Here is a 21848-nt window from a genome sequence, read left to right on the forward strand (position 1 = left end):
AACCACTCAGGTGAGTGGTATGATCGTTTGCCTACAAGGCCAATAAAAAAAAATGTTTCTTTTGCGCATTTCATTTTTATTACATTACTGTTCCTTCACTGTGGAAATAATTTGTGAACATTTATTTAGTACGTATTTAATTTCAAAAATTGGTATCTGCTTGCGAGATTCGAACACCGACATCGTTGCATCGCTCGATACGAATACAGCGGGTGTTTTATATTCTAGGCCAGGCTGTTTGAAGTTGGAAGATTATAGTACACTACTAGCTTTTGCCTGCGACTTCGTCTGCGTGGAATAGTTCACAAATAATGCTTTATTTGAGAACAACTTTGGTTAGCATAAAAAATGTTATAGTGAGCCAACCTTAACATATAGACATATGCTGTCGCAGACTTTTTATAGGTCTTTTAAAAGGGAACAATTCTGTCATACTTTATTTTAGCGAAACTTGAACCATTCCTGCAGCGCACGCAGTGGAAGTTCTCAAAAAGGAAAAAAACCCGATTTTGAAACATTCTTTATTGGTGCTCCGCTTGTATTGGTCTTAGCGTGATGTTATATAAGCCTATAGCCTTCCTCAATAAATGGACTATCTCACACTGAAATAATTTTTCAAATCGGACCAGTAGCTCCTGAGATTAACGCGTTCAAACAAACAAACTCTTCAGCTTTACAATATTAGTATAGATTTGGCGGGGCTTTCACTAGCCGGTACCAGGACTGTTCCTGTCGTGATCTAACAATGCGTTACGCATTTAACAATGGAGCAACCTTTTACAATTTTGAGACTAAATTTATAAGTTAGTCTTGGTAGTTCACACATCTACGCGATAAGTATCCAAAAATGAAATTCAACAAAAAAAAAAAATACATTTATTCAAGAACTCAAATAATGATGTGTTTATCTGCTTGTACACAAAATTCGGGTGGACCGCAAAAAGGCGAAAATAACATTCTCCCCGAGAACCGTCATCGTAAAATTAATTTTCATTTGATGCGAATTTTCTCGTCGCACGCGCCTTTAGGATAAACACATCTTTTTAACCGTTCCCATTCAAATACGGCGCATTGAAAGAGTCACAAAGAATCGGAGTTTAATCTTTTCAGGAAGAAGGCGACCCACGTTTCAACTGTCAAATAAATAAAGGCCCCGAACCGGTAATTTAACGGTTCTCGAACGTCAAACGTGAACGATTACGTTTTTGGTTTTTGTATCGTGTTTGGTTCAAGCTGCGCGCTGAAGCGAATTTTAATTTTAACTACTAAATCGATTTTATTTACTTCCGAAAATCTGCAACTGCTGTTTGAAGATGTATCTATATGTAAGTATCTCTTTTTTTATTGTCTATGTGGATGGGCGAGCTCACGGCCCACCCGGTGTCAAGTGGTTACCGGAGCCCATATAGCCCGGTGGTAGATTCTGCGAAGCATGAAGCTAGGGTTCGTATTAGCAACGTCGTGAGGTTTGAGCCCCGTGAGCTCACCTACTAGTTGAGGGTACGCTGGAATAGCCTCTAAAGGCTATCAGCTTAGGTAGGAAAAAAAAGAGGAGCCCATAGACACCTACAACGTAAATGCCGCCTCCCACCTCGAGACATAAGTTCTAAGTCTCAGTTGTAACAGTACAACGGCTGCCCTACCTTTCAAACTGAAACGCATTACTGCTTCACAGTAGAAATAAGCAAGGTGGTGGTACCTATCTACCAGTAAAATAAGTAGGGTGGTGGTAGCTATCTTAAGACTTTTTCAAAATTTATGATATTGCGCTTATTAGTTAGGTAATTCAATGACATTGGACTAGATTTTTCAGATGCCCCAGAGAAATAACGATTCTAGCTTATATACAAGACTGCGTGCAGCTTAAGTTTTGTACGAACTCTTATATGCTCACAATATTACTATTATGATTTCAAAAAGAAGGTATGATAATTCTAATAAGTAACATATCTAATTAGCTTTTAAAATAGTAAGAAAATGCTTTTTTTAGATTTAATTGGCAGCAATTCATTTCTCTATTTGTTAATAGATTAAATTTAATTTTATTTTCTTGGACCACACAGTTTTCTTGGTTTGGTGGAGCGGTAACACGACAGTATTGACAGTACGGGTCGTACGAGGTCGCACGCTATGTCGCGACGTCACGTCCATTATTTCCGGACACCTACGGGTCTTCTTCTGTATTTTCCACTCGAGTAAAATCCCTGCCACCTCATTCCATCATCAGAAGTAGGCAGGTCCATTTAGTATTTGCAATTGAGGTTGTGAGATCGTTCGGTTGATCCTCATCTAAAAACTACTTGATGTTCAACTTATATTTGTTAGGGAATTATCGCAATATACTACCTCCAATCGTGGCTATTTTGGATAGTAAATTAACCCTTGACGCGACCCACTGAGTTTCTCGCCGGATCTTCTCAGTGGGTTGCGTTTCCGATTTGGTGGTAGATTCTGTGAAGCACTGCTCTTACTAGGTCCAGTGTTAGAAACACCTCCAGTTTGAGACCCGAGAGCTCACCTACACGCTAGTGTAAAGCTGATATAGCCTCTCAAGGCTATCAGCATAGGTAGGGAAAAAAATATACTTTGGTACTGTGGTATTCATATTATGAGTACGGTGAAAGTAAGTAGTGAAAGTGTCTGGCCAAATTGCGCTTTTGTTGAAAGACAGCTCCTATGCTAATACAACAATTTTATCAGTCATGTTTCTAGTGGGGTAAACCACAAAATTTCTTTGCTTCCAGTTTTTACGAAATCTCTTTTAAATAAATCTAATTACCTGCTTTAAGACAAAAGGTTTATCTTTATAATTAGTGGAACTCATCACCAAACAATACACCTTTGGTTTGTATAGCTAGATATGAATTATTTGCTTAACACCCATACATTAGTTGCGCCCGAATAAAAGGGCTCCGTTTGCCAAATATACGCGAATGAGTCTGCGAAATCTACGTGCATTTATCTTGGACTAAGTCCATCATAATAATTATTGCGTGGTTGGGCACGAGTGTCAGCGACTTTTGTTAATTAGCTTATAAAAATATTATCTTGCCTACCTATACAACATGCAGTATGTCTTGATTTAAGATTAAGATTTCGGTAGGCAGCGGCTTGGTTCTGCCCCTGGCATTGCTAAAGTCTATGGGCGACGGTAACCACTCACCATCAGATGGGCCGTATGCTCGTCTGTCTACAAGGGCAATAAAAAAAATTAGATCAGACAATTTAAATTTGAATAAAGCAGCGGAGATATCGTTTTCATTCATGACAGAATTTTACGTTTCACTGCAAACTGACTGATTTTGACAATGTTATGGTTAAATATAATTACAAATTTAGTATGTTAGTACATTCAATTAACTTCTTCTTAACCTTGTTCAAGTCTTGGCAAAGAACGTTTTTAAAGGCTACGGAACTTTAGCATATTTTATTTTAATCACAGAGTGTAATTGTATAAATAAAAAGCTGTTTTTTCCAAGCTTAAATCAAATATACACTTAATTAATACCGTATTAACAACATTAGGCGTTACGCATATACTTATTTAAGTCACTATTTAGGCATTCAATTCAAGTGAAAATTTAAGGAACAATTTAAAAAAAATGTCTCTAAGTCATACCCCGCCTTACTCGTAAGAGCCGGAGGCGTGAACAAACACCGCTTTGTTGGGCCGGTTTTCCTTTTGTTGTTCTAACTCTTATATGTTTATACAAACAGTGTTATACTCGTAGCTGGCAACATGTTATCATTACCCGAATTTTGATAACAGTAATTCGATGAAAGAATCAATTTTTTATGTGAATTCATTCGATAAATTGTTGATTTTGTTGAACGTCAAAGTATTAAGTAACTCTCTCAACTGTTCTGAAAATACTTACAGTACTAAGAAGACGTGCCGGATAAATTTTATGACCTTTATGATTTTTGTTTAAATATGATGTTTTTTTTATTGGCCTTGTAGGCAGACGAGCATACGGCTCACCTGATGGTGAGTGGTTACCGTCGCTCATGGATGTTAGCAATGCCTGTGGCAGAGTCAGCCGCTGTCTACCGCGGAGTACTCTCTGCAAATTTTATCAAGGATATATATGTCGCAGCAGTCAGGAAACGCTGTGGAGGGAAGTTCGTTGTATAGCTGGACGATATAACACAAAAGCTATCTATGGAAAGAAAATGTGGATGAACGTAGTGGCTATGGGTGGTTTGGAAGAACTTCAGTGGCGGGGGGTGCAATGGTAAGAACTTGATGACAAAATCATCTCAAACAATTCCTCAGAGCACTCCCCGTGAGACATACACTAGAGAACATAGAGAGAACAGAAGCCATTCCATAGCCCTAGTCTTTGAGAGCTATGCTTTCATCGCAAAAAAGTTTCAGAGACGACAACCCCGAATCCGATTTTGTTCGGCAAAAAATAAAATAAAGCTCTAGTTCGTTTTCAATTTGACAACGAAACCGAAAATTCGTCATTTCAAATTTCTTAACCCGATTCGAAGTTTAAAGAAAAGAGGGCACTTTCTGTTCAACGGAGGTTTCCCGAAAAGCTTTTACTTGCCGTGGAAAATTAAAAAAGTTTTCCTCGTCCAGTCCGGTGGGGGAGTTCATTACATTCCACATCTTTAACGTAGTTCGAATCATTCAACTCAAAAATGTACATTGGCGGCGCCATCCCTCGGGGTGAAACTTTCATAATTTTATTTTATTATTTCATCTTTTGTTTAGTTCGAAAATGGTTTCCAACAATTAATTGGTTCTGATAAAAAACATTGACCATTAAATGTATCTGAATGTGAATTCGCATTTCGTGTTTAACGTGTGTTCAAATTAAGGTACTTGATTAGCGAGCTATTGGAACATTTATTTCTGATAAACGTTTTTTCCGCAAATCTTGAAATTACTAATTAGTCTTTTAAATTATACAATCCAGAGTTCAAAGAGTCCTTTCTTATGATGTTTAATGTAGTATTTTTTATTTGTGCTGTAAAAGCAGTCAAAACTGAGTTGGATATTTTTACTTGTATATTTGTAGATGTCTATGGGCTCCAGTAACCACTTAACACCAGGTGGGCTGTGAACTCGTCCACCCACTTTAGCAATAAAATAAGTATCTATATCTATTTAAACGTATATAAGTACTTATGTCAGCCTCTAGTACCCATAACACAGGGAATCCTAAATTTGTTCCCAGTTGTTTATATATTTGTTACTTACTAGCTGACCCAGCAGACTTCGTAGTGCCTCAATCGATAAATAAAAGACCTAAACTTTTGTATAAAATAAACTTAAAACAAACAAAAGGAATCCGTCCGACGGGGGAAACAAAATTGTTATTTTTATTGCATTTCAACCATTTTCATATTTATCTACCTTTTAAACTTTCTCTGGACTTCCACAAATAATTCAAGACCAAAATAAGCCAAATCGGTCCAGCCGTTCTCGAGTTTTAGCGAGACTAACGGACAGCAATTCATTTTTATATATATATAGATTTTTATATGATACAATAATCGAATTAACTTAATTACATCAATACTTTTTTTGTAATCTACGAAAAAGAGAAAGTTTCCGAGCATCAAACGGACTTAAAATAAAATCTTAAGTGGCTTTCCATTCAAAAGACTAAAACCAAATTAGCGAACTTATAAGGGACTTTAAAAATATAGTGGATTAATTTATAATCAATATTATGTGTCCTTAATTTCGTTGAAATACCTATGGAAATTAGATTCACTTTTTATTTCACTTTCCTCTTATACCTTACAAATATAAAGGCTTATAATTACTTCCGAAACTTCTCCGTTAGGGACACGCGTTCTTATTTTTAATATTTTAAACACTTACTTAATTAAATTGTAACTGTAAAGCTGGATAATGACTTCTTATTAACAATGTAGGGTTATGGTCGTACATTTGCAGTTAAACAGTTAAGTGCTCTGAGTGATTGCTTGACATGATCGCATTTACTGGTTTTTACCATCGCACCGTCCGACACTGGAGTGGAATTCATGCATAGTACCTGCCAAACAGCAACACTCGGACCGTCGGTCTACTGAGAAATATTACCCGATTCATGGAAGAACTTGCCCTTGTCGCTACCTCCCAAAAGTCCCTTAAAACAGATTGCATAACTGTTTCAAGGCTAAAATAAGTAGGACCATAGTATATACGATAAAAGTATCAACGCTCAAAATAAAAAACCTGTTGAACTATAGTATAGGTATTATATCTGTCCGTGTCATCAAATTGCAAATATTTTCTTTTTGCATGCAAGTCAAGTCGGAACTTTTGATGAGAAAACTTCCGTTGAAGATACGGAAAAAGTTCGTTTTGTCAGTTAGTAAATTAACATAGTTTTGTTTTTTTCGTAGCATTCGTTATAAACTGTTGAAAACCTACTGAATTTCCAGTTTTAGAGCGGACAGAGTTATGTTTGGTCTAAAAGTTGTAACAGGCCGCCTGCCATCAATGATATTTGAGTTAGCTCCTTACGAAATTTGTAAAAAGAGCTAGCTTGTGGCTATATCCGTGGTATTACTAATGTTTATAGACAAGGATGACTATTTACTAACCGGAGTAGTACGATTGTTTGCCTTCTCTTCTGAGACAGGGCTTCGCATGCCTACAACCCCTTTAGGAAACCGTCTCCTACCCGGTAATTATGTGGCATTGACAGCGGTGTGCTATCAGTATTTTAGCGTTTTATGAAGTAGCAATTCTACGAAGCTGTAGTTCCACGGATCTGCTGCAGAAGAGTAGCTAGTTGGTGGTCGTATAATAACAGCCGACCTAGAATCGTCAAGTTTCGCTTCAACGACTCAGCCAGTCGGACATGCCTGGGATGACCTGCGCGTTTGGTGGTAGTAGTGCAGACAGTGGTCAATCAGACAGCCCTCCGACCTCTACCAGGTTCTGTCTCGAGCGAGAATCGGACTGTTGGGTCTGCAGGGGAATCATTTCGTGGGTGGGCCCTTTAAATCTTCAGTCCCGGTATTTAATATCTTCAACCACTGAGTCCCAAATGTTCGGCACCTTCCCTAGATAAGTGAACGTCGTATTATGTGTGAACTCCGGCTTAATTTTTATAACGAAATACTTACTGAAGGAATAACAGAAAACGTAAAAAATACAGACAGGATCAAGGCCTCTCCGTAGACTCAGAGATTACGAATAGTGAGGTCGGAATTATTGACAATCTGAACTACATTCGTTTGTATGGATTGAAATGGAAGAAACTGTCATTTGGGAGTCCCGGCCAAGAAAACTTGTGCTTCATAAACCATAAGTCGTTGTCCAGGCGTGAAGCACAGCTTTAAGGACTCCTAAGACTTTAGAATCTGACTTGGATTTAATGTTCAAACGTCCCCAACCTTAAAAACTGCTCGAAAAATCAACTTTAAGAACTCCAAAACTATCGGTGAATTACAGAAATATCACTGGTTATCAATAGCATCACTATGATAAAAAGTTGAGAAGCTTTAATATTTTCCCTATAACTTTAATTAAATCCAATTGAAATGCAGCATCTGTTTCAGAGCTAAGAAGACCTGTTCAAATTATACTGGTATTTAAGATAACATTGGACAACAGAAGGCCATTATCAAATTAACCGGAATGGAACCCCTATAAACGCTACACAGGCCGCGACCAATGTAATAGGGTTTGTCTGAAATATTCACGTGTTAAATTAATGGTGGCTGCCGTAAATTATACCTCATATGGAGGACACTATCACCTGTTTCGTGTTAAAAGGGCTCTTTAAAATCCTCGCCAAATACCCCGTAAATAAGCGTTGATGATATATTTCCTGTCCCTTTTGCTTAGTGATGTACATTAGTGATTTAGATTTTGCAACTATTCTAAGTTTTTTCCAACCGAATCTGTACAGGTTTAGTTTGGTGTTTTTTTTTTATTGATTCGCTGAGGTGATACTTCTAGTCCTAGTGTAGCCCTAGTTGAAGATGTGGCACAGTTCACCATACTTGTCAAACTCGTTAAAGAGCTCGTGCTACTGATCAGATTGCTTTAAGCATTTTGATATAATAAAAAAAAAACACCCGGAACCCAAACCTAAATGTTGATTCCCCAATTCGCCTTCAAACATAACATCGAAGTCTCAATTTTACAGTAAAACGGCTGTCAAACCATTCATTCCGGAACGCATTTAAGCTTTGTAATAGAAATAGGCATACACCATTACCATTAACGCTGGCGTTCCACAAGGTTCGGTGCTCTTCCCCGCGCTTTCATCCTGAAAATGAATGACATGCTGTCTATTGATGGCATGCATTGCTATGCGGATGACAGCACGGGGGATGCGCGATATATCGGCTATTGGAGTCTTTCTCGGAGCGTAATGCAAGAGAGACGATCAAAACTTGTGTCTGAAGTGAAGAAACTCTCTGGGGCGAGTCTCCGAGAGGAGTGAATTGAACTTAGTTTAATTGAAGTCCTCGTGGCCTAAGGGATAAGACGTCCGGTGCATTCGTGTTGAGCGATGCACCTGTGTTCGAATCCCGGGCGGGGTACCAATTTTTCTAATGAATTACGTACTCAACAAATGTTCACGGTTGACTTCCACGGTGAAGGAATAACATCGTGTAATAAAAGGGAAACCCGCAAAATTATAATTTGCGTAATTACTGGTGGTAGGACCTCTTGTGAGTCCGCGCGGGTAGGTACCACCGGCCTGCTTATTTCTGCCGTGAAGGTTAACTTAGATCGCATAATATGTTTTATTTCTTTGCTTGTATCCACTTGCAATACATTTACTAACATTCATTTAGTAATTAATCTTAATCCGCAATTTTATTATTAGATTATCTTAATTGTTTCAGTGGTCACCATATTTAGGTATTCTATAACACTTCCACAACTGACACAAATCTAATGACAGCTCGTATTCTAAAATCCGTCTAAGACTTAGAGTGTAGAGCATGCCAAAAAATTGGACAGACATTCTCCAAAAAAAATATTTCTATTCGTTCATGTACCTTGGTTTTGTTTGTGCATTAAAAAAAACTTATAATCTATCGATCTAAAACATTTCTAATCATCGAATGCACATAGGTGACGTCATCGCATTAGTGGTAAGTGCCTTCGATCCTATCTTGACATATTGACAGAATAAGTTTCATTATTTAAAACAACTCTATTTTGTCTAGTTTTCTACCATGACTTGAAACAACAACGTCATACTAGATTTTCTAAAAATATAATTACCATCTTCTTTCACTGTCTCATGATAATCAAATTCAATTTATATCTGCAACAACGCAATGGCCAAACGTATAAAATAACATTTTTATTCCCTACACAAACCCTAGAATAAGTAAAATGAGGGCTTTAAAATAAATGGCTATTTTTATGATGGTGACATGACAGCAGTATAGCGCAACATGTTTGGTTATGGCAGGTTATCAGAACTGAAAATTTTCAGAGTCCGACAGAAATGTGTTTAGAAAATGGAAATGTTAGAAAAATTCCAAATCGTTCCGAAATGGGGTTTTCCTGTAGGCCAAAGCGTTAAACCTTCTTCGAATGCCGTTGGATTTTCAACTACGGATCTGCGATGTCTTGTCAAATGTTAAATAATAAATTGATGGTGTATTCACGTCTTTTTTTTATTGCTTAGATGCGTGGACGAGCTCACAGCCCACCTGGTGTTAAGTGGTTACTGGAGCCCATAGACATCTACAACGTAAATGCGTCACGCACCTTGAGATATAAGTTCTAAGGTCTTGGTATAGCTATAACGGCTGTCCCACCCTTCAAACCGAAACGTATTACTGCTTCACGGCAGAAATAGGCGGGACGGCGGTACCTACCCGTGCGGACTCACAAGAGGTCCTACCACCAGTAATTACGCAAATTATAATTTTGCGGGTTTGGTTTTTATTACACGATGTTATTCCTTCACCGTGGAAGTCAATCGTGAACAATTGTTAAGTAGGTATTTGATTAGAAAAATTGGTATCTGCCTGCGGGATTCGAACACCGGTGCATCGCTAGACACGAATGCAGCGGACGTCTTTATCCTTTAGGCCATGATAACTTCAGACTTCACGTCCAATGAAATTGCTTTTCATGATCTATTCCATCTTGAACTTCAATGAAACACAATGACATGAAGTTCGTATTGAAAAGTTTAATATTTTTTTGACAACACAAACGATTACTATTTTAAATGTTATTTTACTTAAATGATTTAATTCGAAACTGAAATCACAAAAGGTTAGGTTACAACAATAGTTTAATGCAAATCACACCAGCGTTATTAAGTTTCGGAGGATCTTCCACAACTTCGTCATTACTTGGGCTCCCGTAAACCATCAAACTTGACTGATGGGTCGGCTCGATGCATAATTGATTACAGCAATTTTGACAATGATGAAAATGGATTTTGTCCTTACGTACCTATTCACAATTTACTTGGTAAATAAATGAAACAATGTTTTTCCGGGTTCGATAATCAATTACACAGAATATACTGATTAAAGCCACGTCACAAAAAAAAAACAGTTATTAATTTTAATGTAATGTCGTCGTGGCCTAAAGGATAAGACGTCCGGTGCATTCGTATATAGCGATGCAACGGTGTTCGAATCCCGCAGGCGGGTACCAATTTTTCTAATGAAAATACGTACTTAACAATTGTTCACGATTGACTTCGACGGTGAAGGAATAACATCGTGTAATAAAAATCAAACCCGCAAAATTATAATTTGCGTAATTATTGGTGGTAGGACCTCTTGTGAGTCCGCACGGGTAGGTACCACCGGCCCCGCCTATTTCTGCCGTGAAGCAGTAATTCGTTTCGGTTTGAAGGGTGGGGCAGCCGTTGTAACTATACTGAGACCTTAGAACTTATGTCTCAAGGTGTATGGCGCATTTACGTTATAGATGTCTACGGGTTCCAGTAACCACTTAACACCAGGTGGGCTGTGAGCTCGTCTACATATCTAGGCAATAAAAAAAAACATTGTATTCGACATCCAATATTTTGAAATGAACTAAATGCTTTGATGACAATGATCAATTAAAAACTTGATTAAGCTTCGATCTTATCTAGTACTCGAAGGTTTTAGAGCAATGAAAACTGTAGGTGGATAGTTCGATTTGACCCGGTTCACGTAATTGGGTATTTCAGATCCTAAGCTAATAAACCGAGATCAAAGGTATCTTGTAAATACAATGAAATTAAACACGGGTCGGATTGATCAGAAATTTGCAAGGTGTTTGTTTTTTGAAGTGTCTTCGCGCTGTTCATTATACATAAAATTTCCTGAAATCCACCATCTTATTACAAATAATATTAAAATTGCGTACGTAATTGAAATTTTTAATATGTAGAAGCGTCTCGAATATCCAGTCAACATCGATAATTATACGGTACTATTTTTTGTGTCTATTCGTTGAAGAAAACAATACAATGATGCTTACATAAACCTGAAACCTTTTTTTTTCTGTCTCTTTGCTTGTACGCTACCATATTTGAGAAAATTCAATCAATTTTGATTCAGTTTCCAACAATTGACTGAGATATATTTCAAGAAATTTATAAATTTTAAGATACGATGTTCCAAAGATAAAAATTTTATTGAATTATTTTTGGAATTTACATTGATACTATAAGATGTTAGAAGAAATTCTAGAAATATTATTAACATACTTTACATAATATTAAGTAGCTCTGTTCCATTTTCATAGCCAAAACACTGAACCGATTTAAAGAAAATTCGGTATGTAAATAGCGTAATCCTAGAAAATAATGTAGCTTACCTTTATCCCACTAATACGCATGGGACTCCGCCCACGCTATGCAAAGCGTAGTTAGTCTACGTAGATAAAGAAGCTATAAACGAAAAGCCAGTATTTTATATCTTGACTGCTGTACCATAAGATTTATACGATTTCCAGTCAGAATAGAAGTTTTGTTAGAGATATTTGGTATGAAGGATTAGGCGTCTTGGCTTAGATGGGTGGATGAGCTCACAGCCCACCTGGTGTTAAGTGGTTACTGGAGCCCATAGACATCTACAACGTAAACGCGCCACCCACCTTGAGATATAAGTTCTAAGGTCTCAAGTATAGTTACAACGGCTGCCCCACCCTGCAAACCAAGACGCATTGCTGCTTCACGGCAGAAATAGGCAGGGTGGTGGTACCTACCCGCGCGGACTCTCAAAAGGTCCTACCACCAGTAAAAAATCACTCTATTTTCTTGTGTGTTATCATTACAGTAGTTACGGAGTAATGGTCGCAAACAGGAAAACTATTGCTTTGGGCCGTCGAGCATGGAATGTTAACATTTATTTAATTTTCATCGTATCTCTAATCCTTAAACTTCTTCGGAAAATATTAATTGGACAGTAAATAAGTAATATTCTTTAAAGAAAATCTCATTTATATACCTAACTTACGTCATCACTATTGGAAAGGCAATTAGTCCGCTCGGAGTTGTAATTCAGGCTTTATCATTTATAAATTTTATACTTTATAATTACACTGAGCTGACAAGCATGAAGATACCTTTAATTTTACGTACTTTTCAATAGAATTAATATTTGGAGCACTCAGGTTTAAAATTTGTTCTCAGAGAGATGGTCCTTTGATTTAACTGTTTGTTTTTAAACGACACAGTACACAGATATTTCAGTATTGTGAGTATTTAGTAAAAATATATATTCGTTACAACATAAATTGTATCTAGGTATGGTAATGTAAATTTTACCTACCTAAACTAGGTTCTTGACGGGCCCATTTCCCGTTGGACCGATGACTTGCGGCGATATTCTAGAAGTGATTGGATGCGGAAGGAGGATATTTCATTGTGGCGGACTATGGAAAAGGCCTATATCCAGCAGTGGAGAGACACAGGCTGATGATGATGATGATGAGGTTCTTGAGTTTAAAAAAAATGTCGCAGGTAATAAATAACGCGTTCTATTTGGAAGGGTAGGATAGTCGTTGAAGCTCTCTGATATCTATCTTCTAGAACTCTCTCTGCAAGACATCATGTAGGATTAGTCTATTCGCGTTTCTAGACCATGTTTGTATAAAATATAATTGACTAGCTTTTGCCCGTGAGTTCGTCCGCGTAGTTCAGCATTAATGCTTCATTTTAGAACAAATTTGGTTAGCATAAAAAACGTTTTAGTGAGCCAGCCTTAACATATAGACATATGCTGTCGCGGACTTCTTTTAGATCTTTTAAAGAGGAACAATTCTCTCATACATTACTTTAGCGAAACTTTAACTGTTTTCGTAGCGCACGCAGTTAAAGCTCTCAAAAGGGAAAAAAACCCGATTTTGAAACATTCTTTATTGGTGCTACGCCTGCATTGGTCTTAGCGTAATGTTATATAGCCTATAGCTTTCCTCGGTAAATGGGCTATCTAACACTGAAATAATTTTTAAAATCGGACCAGTAGCTCCTAAGATTAGCGCGTTCAAACAAACTAACTCTTCAGCTTTATAATATTACTAGCGACCCGCCCTCGCTTCGCTTCGGAATCATTAAAACAAATATGAAACCAAAAAAAAAAAAATAAACAAAAAACTAAAAAAGTAGCCTATGTTCATCAGGGACAATGTCGGCTTCTAATGAAAAAAGAATTTTTCAAATCGGTCCAGTAGTTTCGGAGCCTATTCGAAACAAACAAACAAACAAATCTTTCCTCTTTATAATATTATAGTATATAGTATAGACTAGCGACCCACCCTTGCTTCGCTTCGGAAACATTTAATTTTATTATTGATTGCTGAGTCCCGCGATGTTACCTGCAGTTACCTGCTACCTATCAGTGAAAGTCTCGAAAAATCGGTCCACCCGTTCTAGAGACTATCCGGAACAAACAGATAGACAGACGGACAAAAATTGTAAAAAAAAATTATTTTGGTGTATGCACCGTCCCGTGTATATATTCATATGCATGTAGTAAACAGCGGTTATTTCAATATTACAAACAGACACTCCAAATTTATTTATATTTATAGATTACAGGAGACCGCATTTCTTGTGCCCAATCCCTAAATTGCATGACTGTTTGGCCCTTAGCTGTTTGACGCGACGTTCATCGCTCCGTCCATTTTAAGCTGTAATTTGGAATTAATTAATTCGCCTCTCTCGACGGGAGCTGCGTTTGTTTATCATGTTCATTTCGTCTGCCCGAGAAAAGCTGTAGAACTGTGATCAGCGTTCAGCTTAATATCGTCTGCTACGAAATCTCATTGAAACGACCTCCGCCTACAAGAGTTTTGTTGTAGCTCTACAATAATAGAGTCTGGTATCGAGAGACGTTTGATTTTATCTAGATTCGTTTTAAGTCTTTGTTTCTTTAAATTAACGTCACAGACAAAAGCACTAGGTTCGGATATCTACTATGATGAAATCATGGATAATGAAAGCTTTTTATTTTTTATTTATTTTTTATTGCTTAGATGGGCTCACAGCCTACCTGGTGTTAAGTGGTTACTGGAGTCCAATTCAAATCAAAATCAAAACTACTACTGCTTCACGGCTGAAATAGGCAGGGGTACCTACCCGCGCGGACTCAAAGAGGTCCTACCACCAGTAAGAAAGTCCAAGCAGATAGTGTGCTCACAAATCATTTATTTACATAGCTAATACCATTTAGAATGCTGTAAAGAGTAGGACCATTTTTCCACCGAGAAAAATATTCCCTTTCGTTATCTCCAAGGTAACATTAAAAATATGGTAATATAATATTAGTGTTAAGGATGTGAAAACAAAACATTAGTTTCACCGCCGGATATTTCACGACATAATCCTTAATTAGTGTACGGCCTAATGATTATAATTAGACCTGTGTAATATTAGGGAAATAGAAAAGAAAAATATAGCGGAATTATGTCAGTAGAATTTTCCTTGAATATCTTTTGTTATTGCTTAGCTGGGTGGACGAGCTCATGGCTCACCTGATGTTAAGTGGTTACCGGAGTCCATAGACATCTACAACGTAAATGCCGCCGCCAATCTTGAGACATGAGTTCTAAGGTATCCGTTTTTACAGTACAACGGCTGCCCCACCCTTCAAACCGAAACCCATTACTGCTTTACGACGGGAAGGGACCCATTACTGCTCCACGAGAGGAGTGAGTGTGTAGATGACGGTTAATAGAAGAGAATGGAAAAGAAAAAGTAGCTGTGCCGACCCCACCTAGTGGGATAAGGTGGAGAAAAAGAAGAAGAAGAGGACCTCTTGTGAGTTCGCACGGGTAGGTACCACCACCCTCCCTATTTCTGCCGTAAAGCAGTAATGCGTTTCGTGGGGCAGTTGTTGTAACTATACTGAGACTAACTTATATCTCAAGGTGGGTGGCGCATTAATTTACATTGTATAATAATATGTCTATGGGCTCCAGTAACCACTTAACACCAGGTGGGCTGTGAGCTCGTCCACACATTTCAGCAATAAAAAAGTGTGCATTATTTTATTTAAAACATATTAAATAATATTATGATAGTGCTCAGAATGTTGTAGGCAGTCGAAGACCTGATGTTGAGTGGTTACCGTCGCCATGGACATCAGCGATGCCAGGGGCACAGCCAAGCCACTGCCTATCGTTCAATACTCTCTTAATATGTCAATCTGGGCTTATCATATTTTAGAACACTAATATACCATAGGTACTAGTGTTGTTAAGTGATTTAAATGTAATTTTCACCTTAAATCGTTCAAGTCGTTTTCTTCCAATCAATCTTCGTATTTTTATACAGAAACTATTAATAATCATAATAATTTTGAATAATACAGTAACTACTAATGATTTTAAATTTAACTTTCATTTCTATTGAATAGAAAAAAATTCTCCTATTTATAAATATTTTGTGTATACAATTTTATAACAAGCAACTGGGACTTAAGTGTTCTTAATTTCGAGACGATCATCAATCATTATAATGTAGAATATAGAATTTCTTTATGCTCGCTGTGGGCGTGCTTCAAAGTTTTTATTTTATTTTGGGAAGAATAGAATTAACGATTATTTTTTTATAACTGAATAATTCAAAGTTTTTTAAATTAAAATCTGAGTTCGTACAATTTTGATATTTCTCTTCTAATCAGTAAATTTAATCTATTCGTAGCTTAAACGCGAGTGCTCTGAAATAATATTCTCCATGATTTCGACAAATCATTTTGTCGTTCTCCATGTCTGTCGACATTTTATTCAGGTGGTAACCTGGTACATTGTGAAAATACAATCAAGTCAAGAAAATACAAGTCAAATGCAAATAGTGAATGAATTTATCTATTCGTAATTTTTTTGTTTTATTGCCCTTGTATGCAGACGACCATACGGCCCACCTGATGGTGAGTGGTTACCGTCGCCCATGGACTTCAGCAATGCCAGGGGCAGAGCCAAGCCGCTGCCTACCGTAATACTTTTACGGAAGGCAGCGGCTTTTCTGAAGTCGTCGTGGCCTAAAGGATAAGACGTCCGGTGCATTCGTATGTAGCGATGCAACGGTGTTCGAATCCCTCAGGCGGGTACCAATTTTTCTAATGAAATACGTACTTAACAATTGTTCACGATTGACTTCCACGGTGAAGGAATAACATCGTGTAATAAAAATCAAACCCGCAAAATTATAATTTGTGTAATTACTGGTGGTAGGACCTCTTGTGAGTCTGCACGGGCAGGTACCACCACCCCGCCTATTTCTGCCGTGAAGCAGTAATGCGTTTCGGTTTGAAAGGTGGGACAGCCGTTGTAGCTATACTGAGACCTTAGAACTTATACCTCAAGATGTGTGGCGCATTTACGTTGTAGATGTCTATGGGTTCCAGTAACCACTTAACACCTAGTGGGCTGTGAGCTCGTCCACAGACCTAGGCAATAAAAAAAAGGTTTAGTTTCTCGTTTAGACCTCCTTTTTTTAGTCATGAGGAAATCGCTGGACTTCCGCCCTCCACTAGGGATGGCGGGCGAGGCATGTCGGAGTCGAACCAACTAAAACCTCCTGTCATTCAACAACCAACGTCCGAACCTCGCATGAATGAGAAATTAATGAAGAGGCAAAGGAGGGAAAGCGAAGCGCTTATTGCGGAGCACATCCCTCCCATCACTCTCCCCCTCGGGACGCCGGACCTTAGCGTCGAATACTCCATTTGTGTTCCTGACCGCTATGACACTTCTTTTCCTATTTTCATCTACCTTCAACTACAATAATACATATTATTATACATATCTAGGCTTTTCGTGTGTCATGGACGTAATAGAAAACGACTTCGTTCTAAAAGAATTTGTTTCAAATTTAGATTTTTATGCCTTTAGAATTTTGTTATCCTATAAATAACTCACTCAAAGCATTAGAAAACGAATCATTTTTTTTAATAAGTGTCAATAATTTTTTTAAATATCATTGGACAGTTATATTGGCGGTAGGGCGTGAGCAAGCTGGCAAATGTACTATCCCGTGAAGCTACTTAGATGGGACAGTTTTTATACACAACAATTCCGACCTTACCTCCTCATTATTAGTGGCGGTTTTACGTTGTGCCGTCTATGGGCTCGGATAACAATTAAACATACCGTTGAACACGTCCACCCATCTAGTGCGATAAAAAGCTAATGTAAAAGTGATTTGGAGATATTTGTTTTCCGAAATTCAATAACAACGCCTACAATAAAATGTTACGGATACTCTAAAACTGAGGTAAATAGATTATCGGCGTCTATTGGGTGTCGGGATCAGCTCGTAAACCCGAGCCTTATACGACCCACGTAGCTAACCAAAAATGTTATTATCCATTCGCCTTGTTTCCCATACGTCGTGGGACGAGGTTTTTGTACACAACGAAAATGTTTTGACTTATTCATTTTGGTGCTGCGAAGCCTACGTAATGACTTTCTATAATAATATGCTAGACGTACGTAAGCAATTTCGTTTATTGTATTGACGGGTTGGCAATTTCACAGTCTGTCAGTTACAGGTATAATTAATTACAGCTTCTTATCATCACACCAGCATTACTGCGGATAAGTACTGTGAATCTCCGACCAGCTTTGGTTAATCCTCCTTCTTAAAGCTGGACCTCATACGCCACAACAGATGGTCACTGTGCTATTAGAATTAGGGTCGGAGGTTTGCTATCATCTACAGCACTTACCAGGCCAAATCCCGACAGACTCCTACTGTTTTCAAACTTTGAACAACTTCTTGTCAAGGGAGCACAAAATTCCTTTGAGGAGTTTGTTGACTCCCGTACACCTGACTTCTTCAAGAAGGGCCATGAAAGACTACCAATGCAAATGCAATGCAAAAATGCATCGACACCACAGGTACATTGATAGATATTAAAAATTATCAAAAAAAAGCAATAACTCTCTGTATATTAGACGGCAATTTCGTAGGTAAAGACTACAAATGTAATGACTACAAAAAAACGCAAGATTTAAACCTTAACGTTATTTTTAAAAGTATTTTTAATACATTTAAAAAAAGTACATTCAAGAAAACATAATATATTTTGGTAAGCTACTAAAACCCGTAGTATCACATAAACATAAGCTTCTGAGGAAAATCGACAGTGCAAAAAACTAATGAATTCACAAGCGCCCAGTACCTATACCATTCAGGTGCAATAAATAGGAACTTCGCACCATTAGTCCGCGATAGCGCTGTTTTATTGTAATTTTATTCGCCACATTAGAGCTACAAACGTTCGTAGAAATTCGTAATGTCAGCCTTGATTAATTAGCAGAAACGTAAGTAATAGCACACGTCTCGGAATGAATATTATGCTGATTTAATTCACGCTTAAATATAATTCTCTCGGAGAAAGCACTTTCCACATAATCTTTATTAATAGCTATTATTAGGTATGATTTGCAGCATTAAAATAGGGAAAAATTTGGTTTTGCAAAAATCCACTCTCAATTTTTTTTTAATTTTTTTGTTGTTGCTTAGATGGGTGGAAGAGCTCACAGCCCACCTGGTGTTAAGTGCTAACTGGAGCCCATAGACATCTACAAAGTAAATGCGCCACCCACCTTGAGATATAAGTTCTAAGGTCTCAAGTAAAGTTACAACGGCTGCCCCACCCTTCAAACCGAAACGCATTGCTGTTTCACGGCAGAAATAGGCAGGGCGGTGGTACCTACCCGCGCGGACTCACAAGAGGTCCTACCACCAGTAATTACGCAAATTATAAATTTGCGGGTTTCATTTTTTATAACACGATGTTATTCCTTCACCGTGGAAATCAATCGTGAACATTTGTTGAGTACGTATTTCATTAGAAAAATTGGTACCCGCCTGAGATTCGAACACCGGTGCATCGCTCAACACGAATGCACCGGACGGACGTCTTATCCGTTAGGCCACGACGACTTCAAAATTTGTCTTTAATGACGACCGAATCACTTACCCCATTTGTAAGTGGAAAGCGTCGCTCATGGCCAACAATGCCTTGTTCAGCCAACCTGGTCATAGCTCACAGATAATAACGTCAAGGATTGTTAATGTCGATGTTTGCTGCTACCGAGTGACAATGCACTTTTGAATCGATTTTTTTTTTTTTTTTATTGCGTTTGTAGGCAGGCGAGCATACGGCCCACCTGATGGTGAGTGGTTAACGTCGCCCATAGACTTCAGCAATGCCAGGGGCAGAGCCAAGCTGCTGCCTACCGCTTAATACTCTCCACAAGCCTCGTTTGAAGAAGGACATGTCATAGCGCTCGGGAAACACCGTGGAGGGGAGCTCATTCCATAGCCGGATGGTACGTGGCAAAAAAGATCTCTGGAAACGCACTGTGGATGACCGCAGTGGCTCCAGGTAGTATGGATGAACTCTACTCCGGTGGCGGGCGGTGCGATAGTAAAAACGAGACGTTGGTATCATCTCGAACAATTCCTCAGAGCACTCCCCATGGAACATGTGGTACAAAATACAGAGGGAACCGATGTCCCTCCGCAGACCCAGAGGCTCCAAACGATCCGTGAATCGGTGTATTGCATCCACCCAAAAGAAGAAAAAAAAAACAGAAAAAAGAACATATTACGATAAACATAAGTGAATTCGCTTTCAACATCAAATAAACAAACAAACTGTGTTGCCTCAGGGACAATAGCTGCCTTAGCAAACAAACTAAATCTGCTCCTTATTACATTTTATGAGATAGGCTTTCCACCGTGAGCACTACTGTTTCACTCATTATATTTATTTATTGCTTACATTAGGTAAATGTGCTCACGACTATCTTGTGATAAGTTTATTTTTTATTATATTTTATTGTATATGACGGCGTTAACGATATTTATGTTATATAGCACGTGCAATAGGAGTGACTCACACAAGCCAGGCGCGCCGGCCGTGTCGTTCCACTCGTAAACAACAGCTGCAACAGAAGTGACTCATAAGCCAGCTGCGCCGGCTAGTATAAAAAGGCGGAACGTGCCTTGAAATGAACATTCGTTGTACTGCGCTTGCCTGGTGCACTTACTATATCCTTGTTACGTTGTGTGATTCAGTGACTGTTGTACGTACTGGTTAAAGTTGGACAAGTGTTAAAGTGAATTGTTAAGATAACATATTGTTGATTAAATCAGGAATCAAAAAGTGACATCGTTTTACTTGGTGTTCAACAAGATAATGTCTACCCTCAAGCTTACATATACGTGTGTGGATGAGTTCACGGCCCACCTAATGTTAATTTGTTACCGGACCCCATAGACATCTACAACATAAATGCGCCATCCACCTTGAGATATAAGTTCTAAGGTCTCTTGTTGCTTGATTTTCATTTTGTTTGTTTTTTATTTTATTACCAAACAATGCATAGAGATCGCCCTAAAGACCGCACCGCATCTAAAAGCTCTGAGTTTTTGCATTATACTTTAAAGTCATCTTCCATTTTCGTTACCATAGACGTAACTTTGAAGCGGCATTAATTAATTAAAGCTGTTTCCTTTCTTTTTCTTCTTTATTATGTATTCAGTTAATAAAATATAATCCTTTAAAAATAGATTTTAAGTAAATTTTTGATAATTATTGAAACTGCTAGGCATAGTAAATTAGTCTTGCCGATGCGGACATTATTTTGCATTCCAAACTGTTTTTTTTTTCCTATAAACTATTTAGTTTAACTTAAAACATGTTTTAATAATATTCTAAAAAACGACATTAATCATAGGATTCGGTAAGATTGTTGCTGTTTTTGAATTGTTTATTAAAATGTCTATCTAGCACGAGATGAAATTTAATATAGGCTTTTCTGCAATGACGCAACATTTTTAGCTGCCATGAAGCGTGCTGGTAAGAAGTAATTGATTTGATAGACCAATACATAATCATGGAAATTACTTTACCTTCTTTTTTTATGGCTTAGATGGGTGGACGAGCTCACAGCCCACCTGGTGTTAAGTGGTTACTGGAGCCCATGGACATATACAACGTAAATGGGCCACCCACCTTGAGATATAAGTTCTAAGATCAGAAATAGGCAGGGCGGTGGTACCTACCCGCGCGGACTCACAAGAGGTCCTACCACCAGTTTTAATCCAATTCCACTTATATCTAAAACTGTAACTACGAGTCCAAAGCTTAATGAGTACGATCATGTAAAGCGCACATTATCAATGTATAACAAAAAATTAGAACATGCTACCAACTAAATCAGTGAATATTTCGTCTCGATCATTTCATATGAATCATCATTAAGACAGAGAGTTATTGATTTTTTTTATATTTTTTTATCAAACTGAGTCAAGAGTGGTTTGAAGCAAATAAAAAGCTTAATTGAAAAGTCTGGAGTCTGATTAGTAACAGCTGAGTAACAATTATCATTGCTCAAGCTGAATCATGGGAAATTAGAAATTGTG

At 37.9% G+C, this 21848-nt stretch overlaps 1 protein-coding gene across 1 annotated transcript in view; it reads left to right on the plus strand.

Moving 5' to 3' along the window:
- The window catches only part of LOC119628919 (uncharacterized), a 572605-nt gene that overhangs the window by 497765 nt on the left and 52992 nt on the right, over positions 1 to 21848 (plus strand). The gene's annotated exons all lie outside the window — the stretch shown is intronic.

The sequence above is a fragment of the Bombyx mori genome, chromosome 9, assembly GCF_030269925.1.
Source record: "Bombyx mori chromosome 9, ASM3026992v2".
NCBI lineage: Eukaryota > Metazoa > Arthropoda > Insecta > Lepidoptera > Bombycidae > Bombyx > Bombyx mori.